A 25,589-nucleotide genomic window follows, 5' to 3' on the forward strand; every position below is an offset into this window, starting at 1 on the left:
TGATGGGGAACCACACAGTCTGCTCCTGCAAAGTTACAGCCCCAAGAAACGAGAGGGCCCCCGTTCCAGAGGCCAGAGGAAGAAAAGGCTGTGGTCAGCAGGGCCATGTGGTGGTCATATAAAGGCTCTGCCCTTTACCTCCTGTATAGTCACTTAACATCCCCCCGGGAGTCAGGATTAAGTGAGGCAGCACAGTGAATAAAGGCTAGTATTTTCATCATCACAGTATCGGAAATGCAGCCTCTGGCTTCAGTTTTATTTAAGCCACTGGTGACACTTCAGCAAGGAAAGTCCCACCGCAGTTTTAAGGATAGAAATCAACTGGAATGGGTTCAAAGAGACAGAAATGCAGAACGTTTTGGCCATGAAGGAGTGAAAAACACTAGAAGGGAGGTATGGGGTCTGAGAAAGAGTGAGAGACAGGAGGACAGAAGGCTGCAGCTAGTAGCTGGCAGTGGGCCACCGGACCGACAACCCTGGAAGTAGGGAAGTCTGGTGATAAGGCCTAGGCTCCAGAGCTTGGCCTGAGAACTATGGGACAGGAATGGAGCTCAAGGAAGTAAAGGTCAAGGCACCAGGAACAACGTCCCCCTGGGTAGTGAATCACCTGAGATGATGGTGCTGAGGAACGGGGTGGGGTGGGCGTAAGAATGAGCTGGGTGCCAGACTGTCTGGGAATTTCCTCCAGTCTGTGGGGACAGGTGACCACTACAGGAAGTGGGAGGGCAGGGCCTCCAACACCAGGGGGTGCTGAGCCACCTTTAACCCAGAGGCCTGTGGAATGTGGGAGAACACAAACAACCACAGCCTGGCTTCAAGGAGGCCTCACCTCCAAGGGTGAGCAAGAAGTTTACGGAACAGAGACCTACAGTATGCAGGGGTTTCCTACTCACGGGTCCCACTGCAGGGCGCTCCACGGAGAAGAAGTGAGGCTGGGGAGGGGGGCAGGGATGGTACTGGCAGAGAGACTGTGCGGTGCAGCTACAGGAGTGCTAGTTCAGAAGGTGGGCAGAGGGCCCGAGGGCTTGTCGCCGTGACCACTGGGAGACAGGAGGCTAATTTATCGAGATTTCATGATTTAACGAGTCGCAGGAAGGAGGGTGGCGTCACTTTATACGACTCCCCCTGGAACCGGACCACAGGGCCAAGTGCTTCTTCACCAGACATCTAACCAGTGAAGCTTCTTGTGTTCTGCGAAGGCACTGGTCCCTCACACTTCCTCGCAGGACAGGTCCCAAGACCTTCAAGGAACAGAACTACAGCTCTGCTCTGGGGGAGAAGCCCACGTGTTTTATCATAACAAGAGAATCGTATCCCCTCCTCAATTTCACCTCAACTACTCCAAAAGGCCAGATACCCCTTCTGCCTATTAATAAAGTCCTCATATTTGCCCCATGTCTGGAAGACCAAACACGTCTAGCAGATATTGCTGCAGGAGCCAGGGCTCAGGAGTGTTAGAGCAAGATCATTCCCACCAGAGTTGTAACCAGAGTGCAGGCAACATGGTTTAAAAAAAAAAAAAAAAATCTGTAGTGCTTCAGTTAGGTTGATGGCTTTTGAAAAATGTAAAAAGATTAAAGGAAAAAAAGCACTGACTTAAAATGTTAGTTTCTTCTAAACGTAAAGGCTGTATCAGATTTAGTGAAAATGCAATTAAAATTCATTGTGAAAAAACAAGTTCTTCTTGTAAGTGGTCTGAGGTGATCTATGAAAATGATCCATTATTCACATGACCCAGAAAAGCCCACAAAATCATGCAAATCCAGTGTCTCAAACCTCTGTGTTCACTTTAAGAGCGTTTAGGAAACTGCCCAGGGCATTAAGGGTACGTACATCTGAAAAGCCACCAAGTATCAGAACGAGGTCACTTTACAGAAGCAATGTGTGCCGTTCTGCCATTAAAATGGTGGAGCTGGGCAAGGGGGCCACCAAACTGGGGGGCCGCGCAGGGCCAGTGGCCCAGAGTCACGGACTTTTTCCCCACGTGCTTAAAACCAGAGTCACTGAAATGAAGGGTTTAGATGCAGAGTCTCTGGTCACCAGGCACAGGCAGGTGAGGGAATCCCCAGAGCTCAGGGCCGGCCAACCCCCAGCCCCCTCGGGAGCACTTCCTGCCAGCCTGAGAACACAGGGCTCCTCACCTAGAAGGGGGCGCACAGAACAAAAAGGATTTCCCAGAAGAAACTGGAGAAATAAAAAGATTGAATTTAGCTTTTCTAGTTTTTAACGTTTTAAATCTCATTCAAAATTCAAACCATCTTGGGTATTACTCAACAAAGTTATTACTTCTTTTCTAACACTTGAGGCAAAGAATGTGCGCCCCCCCCCCCCGCCCGCCCCGGGTCTGATTTGCAGTGTGGCACATGAAACACGAACACACCACAGGATGGTTTACACCTAGAGAAACGTGTGTGCACGCACGTACCAAACACGCAAACACGTGCTTCCACTGCACTGTTTACAGGAGCGACAACAAACACCCAAACCTGCAAACAACCCACACGTCCACTAACAGGAGAAATCAAAACTAAACTGCAGGACAGTCACGCAACAGACCACATTAGTCAACTTTATACACTTCGACATGGATAAGTGTCAGACTCCTGAGCGACAAGGTGACAGCGAATGAGTACATCTAGAATAATGTTTTTATACAGAATACTGATTTTTCTTAAACAAGAGTGCTTCCTCAGAGGAGACAGGGCTGGCAACCCCCCGGCCCCAGGAATGAGAAGGCACTTACCTGGCGGAGGCACGGCCACCGTGGTTTTACTGTGCTGGTGGTTAAGAACAACAAAACACCACACTTGTCAGAGATAGTTTCTGTCATGCGCTGAGATGACAGGATGCCTGGGATTTACTCTAAATTACAGTAGGAAAAAGGCTGAGTGGTGGATATGTGCATTGTATCTGTGCAGTGTATTCTATTCTCCATGATAAAAAGCTAACAAAAATCTGAGCAAATCTACTCAACAACAAGTGAAAGCAGAACAGAAAGCAAGAGAAAGGAAGGGAGGACAGTTCAGGGCGGGGCTGCCGGGAAGGGATGGGGCTGGGAGGCAGTCCACGGGGAGCTGGGGAACAGGAGATGGAGCATTCCAGACGGTACGGAGGTGGGCTCCCCGTGTCACTGCAGCGGTATGCCGTGTCGGGCAAGCCGGAGCACACGGTTAGGTCCGGTCACCACCCACTGGCACAGAACACGTAGGAAAGCAATCCGGCAGGTTAAAGGGTGCTCAACGCCCTTTGGAACTGGCCTCGCAGAGCTGCCAGGCAGAGAAATCCTTCAATTCCCCTCGAGCGTCAGATGCACGCGCCATGCCTGGACAGGAGGCCGAGTGAATGGCCCCACCTGGGCTTGAACGCACAGCCCGGAGCAGGGGAAAGTAGAGCTGCGGGCTGTGACCTGGTCTGTAACCTTGACAGCCTTTGCCTCCAGGTGGGATGGTGGCCCTCTTGCTCTGCCCTGGCAGGCGGCCACACACCCCTCTGTACACTCCTGAATCCGGCTCTCTGCCCTCCCTCCCTGCCCGCTCGGAGTGTCCAGGACTGAGCGCTTGCCTCCCTCACTGTCCAACTTAAAATCCTGGCGTAATGAAGGCACCCGTTCCCCCTGAACGGCCAGCCGTACACATGGACACAGGGATTGGGCCCTCCACCCCGGGCCCCCTGCTGACGCTCAGGAGGGCCTTCCCGAGCCTCCTGATGGGTCTCTCCACGTTCAAATTGACCACCTCCCTTCTGCGTCTCCCATGTTGGAGAGAGAAGTCAGCCTTTACTCCTCCGGGTCCTCGCCCGGTTGTGAAGTCAGTACTCCCCTCCAGCTCCCGCATCCCCGCGGCTCTCGGGACCCACTAAACAACTCTAGTCCACGCGCCCTGGTCTCATCCAGGTCACTTACCACGAGCCGCCTCGCTGCCCTCCTTGGCACCAGTCTCATCCCTTCCACTCCACCCTCCACACTGCTGCCCAAGTCACTTTCTAAAACACAAACAGCCTTCATTCTGGTGAATGAATTCATTCCGGGGACCTTCGTCTGCACTCCACTGCACCCCCGACCACCCCCATGTGCATCAGGTAGGACTCCTCCACGCTAGGTGATTATCTGTGCAAGGGAGGGACCTCGTACTTACTGCAGGCTCCGATGCTGGACTCTGTACCAACAGGAGCTTTAACACTTTCTCTCTGTTAATCCTCACAGTAACTATATTCTCTGCATGCCATCATCTCTTACGAATGAGGAAACTCAGGCTGAAAGATAACTAAGTAATTTGCCCACAGTTGCTGCAAATAAGTAGCAAGGACTCAGAACTAAATGTTTAGAGTCCAAAGCCATGTTCTGTCCATCACCTCATCCCACACTGCTCCTCAAGAAAGGTGGAGGGTTTTTACTCTACTTCCTTAAGAAGCAGGCTACCTAGAGATTACAGCCCGGCTTCCAAAAGAACCACACAAAATGCCAAGCGAAAACTTCATGATGAGAATATGTACCAACAAGTTCAAATGACTGCAAACGAAAGATCGAGAAAGTGCCAGCAAATTAATGAAATAGACATTTAGGCTTACAGTCCCAAATCTATTAAAAATGGTGTCATGTGAATATTCATAAATTAGTATTTGAATGTTAATTATTTAAATTTTTAACCTTTTTAATCAAGAAGGATTCTTACAGATGCTAGAACAGGGGTTAAATCTTATAAACGTAGGCCAACAATTTGCACATTCAAGAATGAGGGTTTCACTTGTACATCCACAAGGAAAGGTATTTACCACCTTAGAGAAGTTTACATAACTTCATGACTGAAATTCAAGGCTTGCAAAATTTACTTACAAAATATATTATTCCATTTCTATATAGAACTAAAGGATCACAATTAAGTTCAAACAATTACAGTGGACAAGAAGTATAAAAAAATTTCAATTAATATCTTAATAGACGCCTTGAAGAGACATTACCTCAACTGTCTCTCTACTTACTTGAAGTCATTCAAAACCTTTAAACCCATTGCTATAAAGAGAAGCAACAGAAACGCCTCGCCAAATGGAAAGTAGTTCTGCTATTTCCCAAACAACCAATTTGAAGCCAAATTCCCAAGACCTGAATGTATCTTAAGTGCTTGAATTGCCTTGCTTATGTCTCACTCAAAGATTTAAATATTTGGGGCATTACAAGACGAGGCTCAGGTAACATGCACTTACCACGTGATCCAGCAATTCCAGTGCTAGGTATCCACTCACAAAAAACAAGGAAACACATATACACCCAAAGACCGATACACAAATATTCACAGCACGTTATTTTGTTTTTCATAGCACTTTTAAGTTTATTTTGAGACAGAGTGTGCGTGCAGGGGAGGGGCAGAGACAAAGGGACAGAATCCCAAGCAGGCTCTGCATGTGGGGCTCAAACTCATGGATGAGACCTGAACCAAAACCAAGAGCTGGATGCTCAGTGCTCTCATAGCACTTTTTTATAATAGTCCAGAAGTGGAACAACCCAAACAAACAAGCAGTAACAGGTGAATGGATAAGCAAAATGCCATACAGTCCCCAAAGATGACAATCTGGCAATAAAAACCAAAGTACTGACAGGTGCTACGGCACAGATGAGCCCCCGAAGCACCACGTTAAATGGAAACCAGACACAAAAGACCACGGGTTATGTGACAGCATTTATTATATGAAATGTCCACAGCAGGCAAGCTCTAGGGACCGGCAGTAGATCGGTGCCTGCCGGGGGCTGGGGCTCCAGAGTGACCGCAACCAGCGCACGGGATCGCTTCCAGATGGAAATGCTCTGACCCGATCGTGGGATGGCTGCTTGTACAACTCTAGCTTTACTAAGAATCACCAAGTTACGCAGGTAAAACTGAACATTGTTTACGGTATGGGAAATTTTACCTCAATAAAGCTGTTAAGGGGGAAAAAAACAGCTCTAAAACATGATAGCTATACTTTTTTATGGGCCAAACTCTGCTCATTTCCAGAAAGGAACACATCTCTCTACACAAGGACCAGGTTCTGCGTACATGTGGCGCTCGGCACAGACAGCAGGATTATCTGGGTTCTACCGGAAAGACGACTTTCAGAACTGCTATTGAAGACGCTGTCAAGAGAGGGGCGTATATTCTCCTGCAACATACAGAAGCAAGTGAAAACGTCCTTCGCAGGGCTTAGCCGAAGGGACGTGTCCTGTGGCAGACAGGACTCGGTGCCGCAGCAACGACACAGCCAAGAAGGCACAGGAGCTCAGCGGGTCTGCGAGAAAGCCCCCCTGGCTGCGCGACCGAGAAGGCGTCACGAGAGGACTGCTCTGAACCGCTTCTTGGGCGCGAGCAGGATCTGAGGGCCAGGAGAGCGAGGAGGAGGGCGCTTCACAAGGGGCGCAGGGCCTGGGCAGGAAAACGAATCCCACGAGGCTGGGGGTGCAGGCCCCGGACCCCAGGCCTTTGCCGTGAGCGGGCAGGGAAGTGATGCGTCTGCCGGGACTCTGGAGACGGTGCTGCGCGCCTGGGATCAGGGAGCGCCTCAAGGCAGAGAAATGGATCTGGAGGCGATCAAAGCTCAGACAGCGGTTGGACCTCAACTCCCAGCGAGGGAGAAAGGCCAGCCGGACACTCGAAGCCACCCCAGGTAGGCACTGCAGTAGCAGGGCTGACCGGAAACGGAGGTGCAGGCAGGAAGGCATGAAACATGGCAAGGCCTGCCTCTCAAACTTGTACTTTCAAACCTCCACAAATTTATCTCTGGGTTCCAGAATCTGGCAGACCTTACGTCAAAAATTCAAAACAACTATTGGAGACGGAAATGCTCCTTGACACAAATGGTCACTTGGGGGTCTCTAATGACATCATGGCCACATTAATCCTCAGACCCAGCGACTTAGCACTTTATCCCCCAAATAAACTGCCCCAAACGCACATGAGGTTGTGAACTAGAATTTAGTCGCTGCAAAAGCCTGGAAATCAAGCCCAAACCCACCAGCAGGGGGCAGAACTAAAGGGCGGCATATCCACACAATGGGCTGCTGTGCAGCCCTCGCTGACTCACAACAGGGATTTCTCAGTGCACACACGGACTGGGAAAAAAAGCACAATCCCTTCGGTGCATGGGTGGGGGGGGGGATACTAACAGGTTATAGATGTTTTTCTTTTTGAAAAAGAAAAAAAACAGGATGATAAACCAAAAACTAATTAAAATGTTACCTATGGGGAGAATAGAGGTGGGGGCCCAAGGACAGAATTTGAGGTGACTGTGATTATAGATGGGGAAAAATTAGATCCTGCTTTTCACTAACCACAAGCTGAAACTTGGCAGTTCCTCCCATCGTGAGCATGGGCTCCAGGCCACAGCAGTTTTTTTAGCAGCACCTCTGTGCTACCAAACCTGCAGACACTTTCATTATTCTTGGACAGTTCTGCCAGTATCCTCTATGGTCACCGTGACTTTGGAATTACAGTAGTTATAAAACCCACTCACTTCTGAGTAGGAAATGATGTTAAATAGGTTAACATGTAATTCTTGGTGGCAGACATGTTTGCTGTACTTTATTTAACAGCTTTCATGATTTAAAAAGTTATAAAAAACCTCTGTGTCTCCCAGGAATCTCTACCAATTACACCCCCTGCTTTAGGTAATCACCTGGCGACATATAGTTGTACTTTTTTTTTAAGTAGGCTCCACGCCCAACATGGGGCTCGAACTCACAACCCCAAGATCAAGCATCATATGCTCTACCAAGAGCCAGCCAGAGGATCAACACTATAAATCAGTATTTGTAAAACATAAATACTATTTACACTGTAAATAAATATGAACTCATAGGCACAAAGTCTCAGGACAGCCTCATAAATCTGTAGTTATGAAATTCTTAATACCACTAACTTCAACACTCAATGAAAAAGTTCTCACGCTGGCAAAACCCCAAGGGTTAAAGGGAGTTAAGAGAAACAACCCTGAGAGAAAGGGGACATTATTAAGAGACATGTTACGCTTAGAAGCCTAAATCTAAAGGGAAAATGAAGAGCTTAATTTTAATACACTGAATGCAAAGCGATTAAAAGAACACCAAAACGAAATACCCACAGCAGGTAAAAAATACAAAACCGTAACCCAAAGGAAATCACACCTGAAGAAATAAACTCCGTAATTCAGAAAAATGTAAGTTTTCTTCATCTAAGACGGAGATAAAGTCTTCAAAGCATACAGAACAAACGAAGGTGGCGCCCGAAGCAGATAAGCAAGGGCCACGGGGGAGGAGGAGGCGAGTGCCAGCCTCCCTCTGGTCCAGCAGAAGGAGCGAGTGCAGCAAGGGGACCCACAGGTGGGAGAACCAGGAAGCCAGGGGAGGGCAGTGTGATGAAATTCGAGCCCTCGACAGCGTCAAAGGTCTGAGATAAACCAAGGAAAAGGTCTATGATGAGAAATCACTGGCTGCAGCAGCCCCAGGAGCCAGGGGTCTTCAAGAACACAGCCCCCAGAGCAAAAGCCTCACGATGGCCAGGTGCACAGGGCCCGTTGCTCGGATTGCTCTGAGAGGACGTGGGGCTCCTTGTCGCTAACAGACCCCACAGAAGCCTGCCTCTCCTGGTATCTGGTGTCACAGGAGGCTTCCTGGAGGAGCTGGGACCATGTGCTGACTCATCACCTCCCTTCGCCAGGACTACAAGTGTGAGCATGACACGAACTTTCCTTTAAATTCTAAAGCCAGCATACCAGCATACACATGACCAACTTATAACCGAACACAGACAGGACAACTATCACGCTTCAGCTTCCAAAACAGACCACATACTTTATTCAAAAATAATGTGCAACCAAGAAGAATGATTTCCAACAGCAACCTCCTGGTAAAACCTCTTTCATGTCTCACAGTTGGACTCAACGTAACCCTGGATCCAAAGTCTGAGAGAAAGCTGACTATATTCTGCCTGCTACCTGTTGCCCTCCACAAGGGGCTCCTCTGGTGATCTCATCAAGATGACCCCCCCCCCTCCAAACTCAGATCACCTCCAGGGGGGACTGAGAAAATACTACTCCAACCACTACAGAGTATCAAAATCCAGTGAGCGCTGCTAACCATGTTCTCTTAGAAGGCAACATCTGGTTCCTTCAATAATGCCCGTTCTAATTCTGTTAACTCATTTTAACTTAAAGACCCAAATACCAACTGGAGCCTCAGATGAGACATGAGATGTAAAAATGCCTAGTTCTCTGCTTGGTACACTGCAGAAACTTCCCCAAAGACAGCTTGCTTTCTTCCCTGTAAAATATAGTAAGGTGGTGGGAGATGATCCTTAAAGACTCATCCTATTTACCTGATTTTAGTCAGAAAATGATACAAACACATTAAATGCATAAATACAAGGACACTTTTAATGTTAAACATTATTCATGTAGTATTTGTAAAACCTTCCTTAAAAATAAAAGTAGGACAAAATGATACAACCCCCAGAAGATCACAGGAGAAAACCTAGGAGACCCTGGGTGTGGTGATGCCTTTTTGGATACAAACACCTGAGGCAGGACCCACAAAGGAAATCACTGACAAGCTGGACTTCGTGAAAATTTAAAACTTCTGATCTATGAAAGACAGTGTGGAGAAAATGAGACAAGCCATGAGGGAGAGAAAGTATTTGCAAAAGATACATTTTATAAAGGACTGCTAACCAAAACATATAAAGCACTCTTAAAACTCAGTAAGAAAACCACGTGATTAAAAAAAAGTGGGCCAGGGCGCTTGGGTGGCTCAGTTGGTTAGGCATCCCCACTTTGCCTCAGGTCATGATCCTGTGATCTTTAGGATTGTGTTTTCGAGCCTCAAGTGGGGCTCTGTGCTGACAGCTCAGAGCCTGGACATGCTTCAGATCGTGTGTCTCCCTCCCTCTCTCTGCCTCTCTGCTCCTCTCCCACTTGTGCTCTGTCTCTCTCTGAAATAAACGTTAAAAAAAAGAAAAAAGGCCAAAGACCTTACCAAAGAAGATATACAGACACCACACAAGCATATGAAAAAATGTTCCATGTCATGTGTCACCAGGGAAATGCAAATTGAACAGGATTCCTACCACACATCTATCAGAATAGCCAAAATCTGGACCACACCACCAAATGCGGGTTAGGGATGTGGACCCACGGGAGTCCACACACACGGCTGGGGGAATGCAGAACGGTGCAGCCACCTTGGAAGACAATCCGGTGGTTTCTCAGGAACATACCTGTACCACATGATCCAGCATTTTCATGGCTGGGTATGCACCTAAAGGAGCTGAAAACTTACGTCCACACAAAAACCTGAGCGTGGATGTTTACAGCAACTTTATTCATAATTTCCAAAAGCTGTAAGCAACCAAGATGTCCTTCAGTGGATGAAAGGACGAATGACTGACTTGAGGTACATCCAGACAGTGGAGTATTACTCTTTACTAAAAAGAAATGAACTATTAAGTCACGAAAGGACAGAGGAAGCTTAAAGGCATATTATGAAGTCAGAGAAGCCCATCTCAAGAAGTTACACATTGTAGGATTCCAACTAGAGGACATTCTGGAAAAGGCAAAACTACAGAGATGGCACAAAGATCAGCGGCTGCCAGGAGGCTGGGGTAGACAGCACACCGAGGATTTCTAGGGCAGTGAGGTTACCCCGCACGACTCTATCCTGATGGATACAGGTCACTGTCCAAAACCACACAATGTGCCTCACCAAGTGCGAACTCTAGTATCACCTCCGGCCTCTGGGTGAATTTGATGTCAGTGTAGGTGATGGACCACTCCGGCGCAGGACGGTGATGACAGGGTGAGGCTGTGTATGTGACCATGGGGCACATGGGAAATCTCTGCACCTTCCTCTTTAATTCTGCTGTGGACCTACAACTGCTCTAAAAAAAATTTTTTTTAAATAAGTCTTTGGGGAAAAAAAAGAAAAAATGAGAGCAGAGGCTCGTTTTATTTTCATATTTCACTCATGAAATACTTACTTTTATAATCTGGAAAGCATGAGTAAACAAAAAGCCAATATCAAATACTGTATTTGCTTACTTTCTGTAATTCAAAATTAGTCTGCTAATAGCTAATGATATTTGAGTAATGGAGGTTTCAATAAAAAATATACACTTCTGTTACGATCAAAACGGAAAATACATCAATAACTAAGGGTCCTTGTTTGAATTTTTAAAGTTTTTTTTTTTTTTTTTTTTTTTTTTTTTTTTTTTTTTTAATTTTTGAGACAGAGAGACAGACAAGAGTATTAGCAGGTAGAGGAGACACAGAAACCGAAGCAGCCTCCAGGCTCTGAGCTGTCAGCACAGAGCCCGATGCAGGGCTCGAACTTGCGAACCGTGAGATCATGACCCGAGTGTAAGTCAGCTGCTTAACCGACTGAGCCACCCAGGCGCCCCTAAGGGTCCTTCTCTGAAAGCAGGCCACCATCTCCCCCAGGACCGTCCTGAGGCTGGAGGGCAGGGGCCCTGTTCCCAGGTGAATCCTCAGCTCCTAACACAAGGCCCTGGTGCTGCAAGAACTCCAGAAATACAGGGGAATTTACGGGTCCGAGGATTTAAGACATCTGAATCTGGGGATACTTAATTACAAACCGACATAAACACCCACTCAGCCCATCAGCACACAGAACCACCACCGAGAGGCGGCCATACCGCTGTGGACAGGCACTCTTACTTCCTGCTGGCAGAGACGGGGCGGAGAAGGCCAGGAGGACAGGCATGGACATGGTGCGGAGGACTGATGCAGGATGATGAATTACTGACACGAGCCATAAAAGAAAAAAAAGTAACACCAATGGCTTAAAGGAAGAAACAAGGCCAGGACTCACGGCTGTGGGGTAGGGTAAGCAGCTGAGTTCTCTCTCTAGGCCTTCCCTCCCCACCCTCCTTCTAAAAACTAGCAGAGATTTGAAATTAGCAGGCCCTCACACTTCTACTAAATGAGTTAATACAGCGGACTTCTCGTGTTCGATCTTTGTCTTTCTAATTATGTAATATAAATATATGCACATGCTAATTCAATTCATTCCCCAACACACCCACACCCTTGATTTTGTAATTATGAAACATTTCAGATGTCATTAGGCACAGAATTTCCTCCTCAGAACATCTTAGGAATTGGGTCCTTGAAACAATTAAAACAAGAGAGTCCTTTTAAATCCTAAAAATCCACATACTGCACTCAGAGCCCTAAATGTCATTCAATTCATAACTGAACCTCGATTCAGCTAGCACAGACCCTTCCTACTTTCATTACCACATGACCTCCAAGAGGACACCCCGAGCGTCGCCAGTATCAAGTGTGTTAGAAAACGTAGAAGCCCACAGAAAACCACACATCTGTTACTTAACAGGTGCTGTACAGATGGACAGGTCTGTCCACAGAAAGTGGGTCCCACTGCTACAGACCGGACTTGGGACCTCAGCTTCGGCACAAGGCTCCCACAGGTTTACGCAGGGATCTCATCTGATGTGCCGTGTATCTTGTTTCCAAGCACCGCTGTTCACTTTAAAACAAAGAAAAATGGTATTACATTTAACCGTGACTATCTACAGGTCTGCTTCTCAAGTCGAGGGCTACAATTCATTGAGGCGTGGATCATGAAATCCACTTAGTAATGGCAACCGGAACTTCTTAATAAAGTAAAAAAGAAAGAACGCACAGAATAAGGGAAGGATCCCTCAGTGCACGACTTATCTCAGTTCTGCCTGGGGACGCCCAAGGTTCTCTCATAAAATGCGTTTCCTACTGCAGAAACGATTCAGGAAGCGTGGCTCAGCATTATATGGGGCCATGTCTTTTTCTTTTTTTTTTTAATTAAAAAAATTTTTTTAAACATTTTTATTTATTATTGAGAGACAGAGCATGAGTATGGGAGGGGCAGAGAGAGAGGGAGACACAGAATCCAAAACAGGTTCCAGGCTCTGAGCTGTGAGCACAGAGCCCGGACGTGGGGCTTGAACTCACAAACCACGAAATCATGACCTGAGCTGAAGTCAGTTGCTTAACCACCTGAGCCACCCAGGCGCCCCAGACCATGCCTTTTTCAAATACTGTAGTTAGTATATAAACGTATGTAGATGTTTTTAGGACTTCAAAATTCTAGCTTCACAACCCAACTACCTATGTGGGTTTGCAGATTCCTTGCCTTCTGTGCCTAAATGATCCATCACGGGCAGTAATAACAGGGACCTTACAGGGGTGTTGAAAGCAAGAGATGAGTTACATATAAAACGTTTAGAGGAGCACCTGGCATACAGCAAGCACTTGCTTTTATTTGTAGTAACACTTCTACAAAGGTCATCAGGTGTCCGTGAAATTCCTAACGGCGGTACTTAAATTTAAAATACAACGAAAACTTCTCAGGGGAGAAACATCAAATCTAGCATGTTTTAAGTCAAAATGAGGTAAATTAATGTTGCCTGAAAATGTCTTAATACCCCTGATAACTGATAATACCAAGAGCAGTACTTTCCAAAGACTAAAGTGAAGCTTTGTATTCTGATGGACCTGGGGATCCAGCCAGGAGCAGTTGCGTAAAGCTCAAATTTTCTTTAAAATATCATTAAAAAAATATTTTAATGTTTATTTTTGAGAAAGAGAACACAAGCAGGGGAGGGGCAGAGAAGAAAGAAGGGGACACAGAATCTGAAACAGCCTCCAGGGTGTCGGCACCTACCCTGATGCGGGGCTCGAACCCACGAACTGTGAGATCATGACCTGAGCTGAAGTCAGATGCTTAACTGAGCCACCCAGGCGCCCCGAAATCTCCATCTTTCTTAAAACTCATCTGAATCTTTCATTCTACCACCAAATATGCTTTAAAATGCCAGCCTGAAAAATGCTTACCTATCTTACCAGTTAATGGATGCGGTGCTGTCATACTGAAGCCACCAACGCTGGAAAACCCTCAAACAGAGCTTTCAACTGCTCATCAGCACCCGAGAAATTCTCTTCTGTGCCAGTGCCGCAGCCATGTCAGGACCCAGGCTAACATGGCTACACAGATACAGACAGCGGGTCACAGTCGCTCTGGAGGTGAGCGGGATGCTGGCGGTACAGAAACATCCTCCGGCCACCAAGGGTGTCCATGCAGACTCACGCCTTCGGCTGGGGAAGGAGGTACCATCACCGGGCGCGTGCAGGGGCCGGCCTCTCCCTCTTCTGGGGAGGTTCATACACCGGGGGTAAGCTGCCTCAGTAAGAGGTACCACAAGTGCTTTTAACTTTCATTAAAAAAAATTTTTTTTTAAATGTTTACTTACTTTTGAGAGAGTGACAGAGACAGAGAGTGAATGGGAGAGGAGCAGAGAGAGAAGGAGACACAGAATCCAAAGCAGGCTCCAGGCTCTGAGCTGTCAGCACAGATCCTGACATGGGGCTTGAACTCATGAACTAAGAGATCGTGACCTGAAGTTGGACACTTCACCGACAGAGCCACCCAGACACCCCCTCCCATTTAACTTTCATTTAAATGAAGTCTCAACCCCTAAGTCCCATGGTGGCGTTCAACTACTCCCCAAACTTTGTGCGCATGCGCCGAAGTCTTCCCGGCAGTGGCGAGCGCAGTCTGTAATATCCGCTCAGAAGGCTGACCGTGAAAGCTACCGCACCACTAGCGAACAAGACCACCTATTCTGGGGTTTCTCTAGCTTTTTCATGACTTCGTGCACCACCAGCACTGAAGAAAATCAACCCTGAGTCAAAATTCTGGTCAGCAACTTTCCTGGGCTAAGTGACCTTTCAAAGACACTTCTCATTTCACTACAAATTGATTTAAAAAGGATCAAGAGTCCTACCTCAACACTATCTGATGTAGAGTTTTTACATTTTGATTTGAATATATTCTAACAATTTATTCACCCTCCTGAAGACACCAAGGGAAATCAAGAATCACTTCCTTTAGCTGAAATGTTCCTAGTGTGTGGACAAGTCTTTTTTTTTCCAAGTTTGTTTTATTTTGAGAGCGAGAGAGAGACAGACAGAGAGACAGACAGACACAGGGGGGTGGGGGAGAACGAGTGAGTTAGCGAGCGAGAGAGTGAGATAATCTCATGGGGGCTCTATCCCAGGACTATGAAATCATGAGCTGAGCTGAAATCAAGAGTCAGTCTGTTAACTGAGCCACCCAGGCGCCCTGGGACAAGGGTCTTAATTACTAGGGTTTCTATGAGCCGGATGCCACCTACTGCTCCTGTGGGTCCACCTGTCAGAGATCTGCACCTCCTCTGTACACATGTTCAGTCGCTGCACTGATAAAAAAAAGCAGCTTGTTGAAAAAGTCCTTAGTAGCTATAACAACGTCAAGTACTTACATCTTCCAACATTATAAATACTAGGGAAACACTATGGGAGTGATACATAATATGCGTGCATGTATTAAACCTGGGCTTTGAGTCAAACAAATGTAATTAAATTATAAATTCAGTCTCAATTATTTGAGTACATCTGAGCTCACGGAAAACGTGCCATTCGATGAAAACCTTCAATAAGTTTTTTTTTTGAGGCAGGTGAGGGTTATTGTTTTTAAATCTTGCTCTCCACCCAGATTCAAAACACCCTGCATCTCCATAACAAAGGAAAAATGTGGTAAGCCCAAACATCAGCCTCCCCTAGGAGGATTCTGACAGGGAGTCACACTCCAACTATTTTTACTTAAAAAAAAAAAAAAGGAACTGCTCCTAGTAAAGACAGTTCTTTCTAGTTGCAAAAATTTGTAGTGAATTTCTCTCATGGTGTGCACAATTAACTGGTTTTTGTAGTCACTATAAAACTGGTGATTTTTTTTAGGTTACTGTTTAGAGGCAGAAGAAACAGAAAAGCAGCTCTTGTGCATCCCTACAATTATTGAAACCCACACATAAATACAAATAAAGAATATCCTACAGGTTAAGACTGTGGTTGAAAAAAAATTGTTTAACATTTATTTATTCATTACAGGGACACACAGAATCCAAAACAGGCTCCAGGCTCTGAGGTGTCAGCATAGAGCCTGTGGCCCCAGGGCTGGAACCCGTGAACTGCAACCTGAGTCCAATTTGGATGCTTAACCGACTGAGCCACCCTCCTGACTTCTATCAACACACTAGTTTTGACTGGGGAAGTACTAACATCTTTGTTGTGAAACTCAAGTTTAATGTGGGAAGCCTCAAAGAAATGTCCGTCAACATTCTTGATTTCACAAAATGTACTTCATTAACTTCTGTTTCTTTCTCAAGCACAACTTTCAAGCTTATTCATTGAAGAGCCTATTTTGAAAACCATCAAGCCATGTTTCCAGTTGAAAACGAGTATTTTTTAAAGAACACCAAAATCACAAAATTCAGATTCCCCCCATAGTTCTGTATGGGGGTAAAACACGTGTACAAAAAAAATGGACATTTCAGAGGACCTGGGCTTCACCAGCAACTCAATTTTCTGAAATAACACTTACATATCAACACTTTGTAAAGAAACCAACTTTTATGCAAGGCGTAAATGCAATGAACTGTAGAAAGCACATTTTAGGACTAATTTTTTCCAGACTGCAAACAGTATGTGTTCACTTAGTCTATACTAGACCTGCAATACCTCCAAACCCACTCGTCCACATTAAAAAAAACCAAAATCCTTCTAATGTGAAACTGCAGTTCCATTCATTGCTGCCAAGAGTTATCTGAATGTTTTAAAGTTACTTTCCACTACAACTATTAAGGGACCCTACCGTCCTACGTACAAACACACGCGCACACTCACCTAACACAGCTACCAAAAAAGCCATATATTGATGTTTACCTCACACCACATCCAAACCATCAAAAGGAAATTTTAGTGCAGCAGGGTTTGTTGGTTATAGTCTGTGAATCCTTCAACCACAGACATTTTCTAAAAATCAGCTTATCAGAAGAAAATTTCTACCTCACAGGCAAAATCTCAAAGTTGACAGAACTCCTCCAGACGGGGCTGATTTATTGGGATCGCATCAAGCTGCAGTACAGAAATGGCTCTCCCGGTCCGAAGCATCGGGACACATCCCGGCTGCCCGCTGCCCGGCCTGCGGCCCTGTGCCCAGAGCTGGGCGCGCAGGGCTTTTCTGGGCTTCCAGGGAGGAGGTGGGATCGCAAGGTGGAGGATGGTCGAGAACCCAAAGCAGAGCCCCTTCCACGAAATCACTGAGACTCAAATTCACACGGGGGGGGGGGGGGGGGGGGGGGGGGGGGGGGGGGGGGGGGGGGGGGGGGGGGGGGGGGGGGGGAAGGCAGGCTCTTTTCACCGGATGGGCGGGCGGCAGGGCCCAAACACAGGTGGAGCACGAGGTCAGGAAGCCGGCACCGGAACCAAAAAGGAGGGTGCGAGCACACAGCACTGTGAAGGAAGAACTGGTAAGACTGGGTGGCTCAGTATAATGCTGGCAAGACAGAAGTTGGGCCAGTACAGGCAGCAACACAGGGGCGTTAAGAGGAAATGGGATTAAGGACCAAGCAGCCAGACAGAAAGCCCTGAGGACAGGCTGGAGGTCAGAGCGGAGGGAGCTGGGCAGGAGGCCACGGACCCAACGGTTAGAACCAGTTGGAACCATCACAACTACCTCCGCCCACGAAAAAGTGGAGTCCCCACAGCAAAAGAAACTAGGACAGAGACTCAAGTCAAGGAGAGATCTCTTGAAAGTCCATTAGAAGAACAGAACTAGAAGAGCAAAGTAGTCTCTGTGCAAGCTCACATGTCCAGAGATCTTTCAAGGGAAAAAAAGGGTGACTTGGCTGAGAACTTTGGGAATCACTGCATGTTAAACCTCCCTTCTTGAAGAGGCCAAAATGCTCCAGAAAACAGACCTGGTATTGCCTCCCAAACTAATCTGGCCTAACACCTCCTGAGAACACTGTTTACACTCTGGAAACCACCAAGCTAGAAATGCAGGAGAACCCATGGGAAAGAGCAGGGAAGAAGACAATAAAGAGACACCAATTCTGATTTTTTTTTTAATGTTAATGTTTATTTTTGAGAGAGACAGAGACTGGATGGGGGAGGGGCAGAGAGAGAAGCAGACACAGAATTCAAAGCAGGCTCCAGGCTCTGAGCTGTCAGCACCGAGGCTGACACGGGGCTCTAACCCACCAACCATGAGATCATGACTTAAGCCAAAGCTGGACACTTAACTGACTGAGCCACCGAGGCGCCCCAAGAGACACCAATTCTGATTTTCAACCAATTGACATGCTTTCCCAGTCTAGGCAGTTTCAAGTTTCAGAGAAAAATTTTTTTGATATATCTTTGTAGTGAATAGGTCCTAAACCAGTATTTTCCAGGGTTAGAAAGTACTTTTAGCAGGACACCACCAAGAAAACATGGGTGACACACGCTTTGATTGTGCTGGTGCTCCTCAGCACTGACTACAGATTAAAGCTAATCCATGGGCTTAGAAAAACTGTTTTAAGATACTTCCTGTACTAGCATTTAGGTGAGACACGGAATACAGTGAAGCAGAAATCGTTTCTAGACAACTACACACAGAACAGTACTGTCAGGATCCCAGGCTGCACGTCATCCCACACGCGGCTCCAAAGAACAAAAGTGCCTCCGGACTCCATGATCACTGCTTGCCAAAGACACACGGTCCATATACTGTGATCACTGGCCGCTGCGAGGTGCGTATTTTTCACGTTCTAGGACTCTAAAATCAATATGTGTTCTACAAAACAAAATACATTCTTTAAGGCGGCAGAAGGGCTTTCCTCCTTCACAGGCTGTTTTAAGGGTACACCTTCTACAGATACACACACACACCCTAGAAGACATATATCCCCTGGAAGATACAGATCTCCCTGTAACAACAGCAACATCTACTAACATGTTACAGGTTCCTCGATATGCAACCGTTTCCTACATTTATGTATTCACAGACCTTCTCTCTCACCCCCACAATTCCCATGTCACAGAACACAGATGGACAACTGTAGCTCTAAATGAAAATTCTGACAATGCAGTAAACGTGTCATAAATGTGTAAAGCTGAGCACCTTCATGAGAAAAAGTGACCCCCAAAACCCCACAAAAGCAAACGAAGCTTCACGATATAAAACTGATGATATGACATGCCTCACCGGAGACAAGCCCCAGCCAACCTGCAGACACTAAAACCCACACATGGCAAAGTCACCAACACACACATCATTTACAAAGCACCACCGAGGGGATGACTCTGGGCAAACTGCTCTACAGGCTGAGTATCTGCAGCACCACGAAGCTGTCCTCCCCTGTGTGTCTTCTGAGTCCCCTGCTGGTGCTCTTTCTTTGCCGTATCAAATAGGAGACACTGATGGGGGGAGTCTCTGAACACTAGTAAAATGTCTTGGCACCCGCGTCCAAGTTCACCATCAGCCAGGAACGTGGAGGAGAGGCTTCTGTCCCAAGTGAGGCATTTGCAAGGGGCAGAAAGTCCAGGGAGAGCAGCTCCAAAGTCATCAACGTGGGTTCAGCCTGGTCGCTGGCACATTCAAAGTGCTGAGTAAAAAGTGGTTGTTACATTAAGATGAATCCGCAAAATTAGCTTCCCGGATTTTGCATCTTGCATGTGGCGGAAGTCAGAAGACCCCACTCTCAGGCTTTCTCTTTTCCACCCTCCTGGGGAAGGTGAAGAGTGAGACTTCTCTCCGGTCTGGCAGAACCGGACTCCGGGCTGGAAGGAAGGCAGGCCTCCTTCCATCCTGTCGGGAGGCAGGTCCAGGCTCCAGCCTTTCCCCCACGTCCTGACTTTCAGCTGCTTCTCGGGCATACTTGACTATTTCAGTCAGTACACAGTTAATGAACTTCTACGTAGCAAAGGCATTTTACTCCTGGCATTTGGTGCCGTACTTCTATGTACCTCTTTTTGCCTAATTCCAACCGCACCGCTCATCTGTGTTATTTAGAATACATGCTCAATTTAAGAACACACCTACTATTCCTAGGAGTTAGGAGGAAGCAAAAAAGGATGGGAAGTTCACAGCATCACCAAGCCTTTAGACTGAAGACATCTGGTCAGTACATAATCCAGGGCTAGAATTTATAAAATCTCAAAATATAAATGAGTTCCAGGAGATCAACAAGGTTTCAGGGAGAGCATGAAACGTGAAGGGACCTGGCACGGCTGAAGGATGAAGATGTGGTGGGAAGAAGGGGAAATCACACAGCCCCTCCCCGCACCCACGGAACCGTCCGTGACCATGCGGCCACGTGCAAAGCCAATGCCAAGGCCATTTCCGTTTTGCTCCAAGGAGACCCACCAGCTCAGTTTTTTCTGTGATCATTTTTACAAATTAATCCACTGTTTTACAAATACACGTGCACTACAGAAAACTGGAGGAAAAAATGAAAACCAGAGACTAAACTAAAAATAGCCCATAAAATCCACTGCTCAAAGATAATCACTATGACTTTTTGATTTATGATCTTTTTATTTAAGGTGTACACTCACAAACCAAAACCCTGAAATCTTAGACATTACAAATGGTTCTATAGCATGTTTCTGTCAATGCTCACTGAATAATCATGAATACAGATTTACAGAAAATCAAAGTTATCTACAAATGATGAAATAATTGTCCTTAACAGCCAAACACTGCAAACAAATGCTCAAATTGAGGGTGTTAGTAAGTGTCCTCATGAGTGTCAATCTATTCACCATTTTCACTCTTTTCTTAGACTAAATTTTAGAATTAGTGATGTCAAAGGGCACTCATTATTTTTTAAGCTTGTGTCACAGACTTCTCTCAGAAAGTCATACTAAATCACCTTCTAGTAACGCACAAGTGGGCTCACCAGAAGCGGTTTATTTTCTCACATATGCCAACATTTTTAACAACAGGATCTCACGGATTGGCATTTCTAGTACTGGTAGAGGTGAAACTTTCATGTTTCCTGCTCCTTCTTTAGAAAGTACTAGTTTGTGCATGTTTTTTCCATGGCAGAGGAAGTTGCCTTCTATATCCAATTAGTTTACAAACCCCCTTTTTGTAAGGAAAGCTAAATTGCTTGTAAGTTTCTGATATTTCTCTCAGCTTGCCATTTGCCCATCTGTTTCTGGCATTTTAACATACAGAAACTTACTCTGATTTTTTCCTTTACAGGAATTATTTTCCCTTACAGTTCCTACTTCTGGTGGTGTGCGGGTAGAGGCTTTTGCCATCCTGCGATCATTTTATTTCTTAAAAAATGTTGTATCTAGGGGTGCCTGGGTGGCTCAGTCGGTTGAGCATCTGACTTCAGCTCAGGTCATGATCTCACCGTTCGTGGGTTCAAGCCCCACGTTGGGTTCTGTGCTGACAGCTCAGAGCTTGGAGCCTGCTTTGGATTCTGTGTCTCTCTCTCTCTCTCTCTCTCTCTCTCTCTCTGCTCCTCCCCTGTTCGCACTCTGTCTCTCAAAAATAAACAAGCATTAAAAAACTTAAAAAAAAAATGCTGTATTGTTTCTTAAAACATTTTTTGGAAAGACATTAAAAAGCACACAAGTTCACCCCCCTAAAATTACAACCAGTTTGCACTACTTTAAATATTTTCGGCAGCACCTACATCACGCACACAGATTTTAAATGGCTGCACACATTTCATGCTAGGTTTTCCAAAATATTTTCTAACACAGGCCTTTTTTAAAAATTACAACTCGTTAGATCTGAACAGTCTTAAAATGGTTTTATAAATTTTTGCAAGGCCAACGAATCACACCCAATTTAACAACAGTCCCGATGTTCCAGAACTGTTATTTCTTTTATTTATGTATTTATTTCGATTTTTGAGAGTATGTGTACAAAAGGGGATGGCGCAGACAGGGAGATCGAGGATCTGAAGCGGGCTCTGTGCTGACAGCAGAGAGCCTGACGGAGGGCTTGAACTCAGCAACCCTGAGATCATGGGACCTGAGCCAAAGTTGGACGCTTATCAGCTGGGCTACCCAGGAGACCCTTGAACTGTTCGTGTCTATCCCATTAGTGCCTAATAACTCTCCTGTGTCCACCAGTGACTGAAAGACTGAGAAGAATGATAAGCACGTTCTTGGTGGCCAAGCAGAGTTCTGCACAATGAATTCGGCTGTAATGATCAGTTATCAATCTTTAAAGCATTTCCATTCTGCTCTCTTCTCCTCTTTCACTTTCATTGAAAAACACTCAGGAAGCAGCTGCCTGCAGTCCTGAGCTCCGGGGTGTCTGCCACGTCTGAGGCTCCCCCTACCTACTAGGTCTGACCTGAAGTACTCACAGCCTGGGTTTCTTTAGCTCTATGCCGTAAGGTAGATTAGGCAGCGGCACCTACACATCACGAAGTTTGGTGAAGATTCTAGGCAGGGGTGTGTTATCGAACCCAGAAGGAGTTGAATGTAGACACAGGCAGGGTGCTAGGTGCAGGGGACAGATGGATGGCATATGTTCCCAGCTGTAATGGAGATCTGTCCAAGGGAGAGAACCCACCCAGTTTAATCAGAGGGTAAACTGCTGGGACAGGGACCCAGGACAGGCCTCATAGGATTCTGGGGTGCATGGGGGCTCCTAGCCCTGGATGGGTTGGGACAAGAGGTCGGGGCCTTAAATCAGTTTTTATTTATTTATTTTAATTTATCTTTGAGAAACAGAGCAAGACAGAGCGAGCAGGGGAGGGTCCGAGAGAGAGGAAGAATCTGAAGACAGGCTCCAATCTCTGAGCCAGCTGTCATGTCAGCACAGAGTCCGAAGTGGGGCTTGAACCCACAAACTGTGAGATCATGACCTGAGCTGAAGTCGGACGCTTAACTGACTGAGCCACCCAGGCGCCCCTAAGTGGAACTGTTTTGAAGGAGTCCGTTAGGTGACAGAGGGGGCTTTGGTACTCCCGAGAGGAGCAGAGGACAAAGGGACAACACGGGAAACTGCCACAGTGAGGCTACAGCAGGCAGTGGAAGCCAGTGGGGGCCTCCGCTTACATGATCCACGTTTCCCAAAGGAAAACATCTAAATGACTATCAAACTTAGGTTTCACAAGTCTGTTTTTCAAACATGAGTGAGAATATGCTTTAGAAGACAGTTTTTCAGATGCTGTTAAAAGCTGTGACATTCCCATGGCATCCACACACACTTTGAAGGCCTAAAGAAATCTTAAAATAGCATCAATTTAAAACCATCTTATTTTACAAATGAGGAAATACAGGCCCAGCAAAGTTAAGCTGGAATTAGACCCCAGGTCTTTTCTACCAAGCAAAAATGTTCTATGCAAAACGCCCTCAGCAAAAATAAATAGCATACATGGGGCTGGAAAATGTCTGTGTAAATAAAAATTTTAACGTCATTAAGTATCATAATTCTGTTTAATGCATGCATTCTTAAATGTACGTGGGGAGCTGAAAGTCCTTAATAATAGAATAAATATAAAGGCCCTTCAAATTTCATTCACTCTTCATTTAATGTTTCCTTCTCAGTTTTGAAAAACAAACAAAAGAACACACTTTACTGAGAAAGTACCAGGAATCCGAAAACAGAGCAAGGTGAACCTAGAACTGGTCCTTAAAAAATGGTCTTTTCTCTAGGCACATCTCAAAGAAAAGTTCAAAATGAGCCAAAGCTCCCCAGAAGCCATCATATTCCAGACTGACTCAGCTGATGAAGACAGAGGCTCAGGGCTTTGGGAAGTATGCGGGGCTGAAACAGCAAAGAAGAAAAACACAAATACATTCCTAAGTTTTTTGGGCCCTGATTTTCAACTTGAAGAATGGCAAGAAACAGCCTCTCGGTTTAAAGTACCTTCATTTTAATTCTCCAGGCTGAAAGGGGCGCCTGGGTGGCTCAGTAGGTTAAGCGTCTTTGAGCTCAGGTCATGATCTCACCGTCTGCGAGTTCGAGCCCAATGTCGGGGTCTGTGCTGACGGCTCAGAGCCTGGAGCCTGCTGCAGATTTGGTGTTTCCCTCTCTCTCCCTGCCTCCTGTGCTCATGCTCGGTCTGTCGGTCTCTGACAAAAATGAATTAAAAAAAAAAAAAAAAAGGCCCTCAAGGGAAGGACGGCCACTCCAACAGGAGAGGTCACATATCAGACTCAGCTCTTCAAAGGGAAAGAGTCACAGCTACCAAGGGATTTCACTTCAAAAGCAAGGCTGCAAATATTTAACCTGCGGGGAAAATACTTCAATCTTGTTGGGGAGGGGGGAGAGAAAAAAAAAACTTCAAGAAAAGTAAGGCTGCACCTTAAAACTAGTTCTAAGGCGGGGTGGGGGGGGAAGCTAATTAAAGTTTTGCCACTTGTTTTCTTAACACTTTCCTGAATTTCCACAGCCAAAGAAAACCCGAGCATATTTTTTCTGTTGGGGCCCTGCCTCAGATCGTGGGCTCTAGAACAGCAATTATAATACAATTTGCATTCCTACCAGTCCAAGTGTGGTGTTTTCTGCAGGCCACATCAGAAGTGGCCAAACCCTGGGGATCACAATTATCGTGGATTGATTCAATCAAAAAACAACTGAGGCACCCAGGACCAAGTTATATGCTATTTTGGGGGTGCACAAATAAGGCCTATCCCTTGCCTTCAAGGACTTCACAGTCTGAAATGTGTAAAGGCTGTAAGACAATGGACACTAGGTTACTTACCTCGTGAATACTCTGCAAGAGGCAAAGGAGTCTTAGGGGCCGTAAGGTGGGAGGAAACTGCAGACTCAGCTATGGCATTCATGTGTCCCTTAGCCCTCCTCATGTGGAGACACCCCTGCTGCAAAGACCTGAGCATGTGGCCCTGGGAGAGGTATGAGAAATTGAAATCCTAGCTAGCTACAGTGTTTCTTTTTCTTTTCTGGCAAAATCGATTTTAAAAGATGGCGCCAACCAGGAAAAAAGTTTAATATTTTCAGAAAGTAATTCAGCCACCCCGCTGGAATGTAAGGAGCACTCTCTAGAAACCTCCAAAAATGGGCATACTAGGGTTAAAGTGTGTGCGCTTCAGAGTTGGACATACGATTCAACTTACCAGGAACAGCACCAAACAGCACTGCCAAATTAAAAAAAAAAATCTAATATCCAAGAACCTTTTTAAACAATGAAAATCTCCTATCTCCCCACTCCCCGGCGCCCCCAAATTCTCTAACAAAACAACTGGCTTTGCTTTTCAAACATTTCCTATTTTGCTACACAAGCCATAAAAAGTTCTCCAGGATCTCAGAAAATCAGGTAGACAAAGTGGCCACAAAACGAGGTTTTAAACTTAAAACCGCACACAATTCAGGTTCTGTAAACTCAAGGCTTAAAGTAAAAGTGAAGTTAGCTCCCCTTCTGCCGCTCGGATAAGTGCATTTCAAAAACAGCGTGACCATTTACTCCACTCCTAACTTTGACTGTTTTAACGCCACTTCGGGGAAGGGCAATTACCAACAGCACATAAATAACTTGAGTTAACTGCGATTCCGTATTTGCACACTTACCACTAACCCCAGCTCCGAACTAAAAGCAACAACAGCGATCCAATCGGAAAAGAGAATCCTGGTTTTGGCAAAGAGCTCGAGAAAGAGAGAAAGCCCCTAACTTTGGGGATCAGTCTCAAGGAGCAACTCCCTCTTAGTCGTCGCGTTCCAGAGACCCTCCCCCCCGCCCCCCGCGGCACAGGTGGCTGAGCGAGGCTCCCAGCGACCCCGC

The 25,589-nt window shown here is 46.1% G+C and overlaps 1 protein-coding gene across 3 annotated transcripts in view; it reads right to left on the minus strand.

The window, feature by feature from the left end:
- CUL1 (cullin 1) overlaps positions 1-12,502 on the minus strand; it is an 85,355-nt gene extending 72,853 nt beyond the window's left edge. Inside the window, exon 1 of one of the 3 annotated variants that reach the window (XR_003902450.1) lies at positions 12,405-12,502. The gene's annotated coding sequence lies outside the window, so the exon portion shown is untranslated. Of the gene's footprint in view, positions 1-12,347; positions 12,372-12,404 lie in introns of those variants that run through there. The other 2 variants (XM_029921906.1, XM_029921915.1) reach the window with 2 other exon arrangements.
- Between the last annotated feature and the right edge of the window lie 13,087 nt (positions 12,503-25,589).

The sequence above is a fragment of the Suricata suricatta genome, chromosome 2 (assembly GCF_006229205.1).
Source record: "Suricata suricatta isolate VVHF042 chromosome 2, meerkat_22Aug2017_6uvM2_HiC, whole genome shotgun sequence".
NCBI lineage: Eukaryota > Metazoa > Chordata > Mammalia > Carnivora > Herpestidae > Suricata > Suricata suricatta.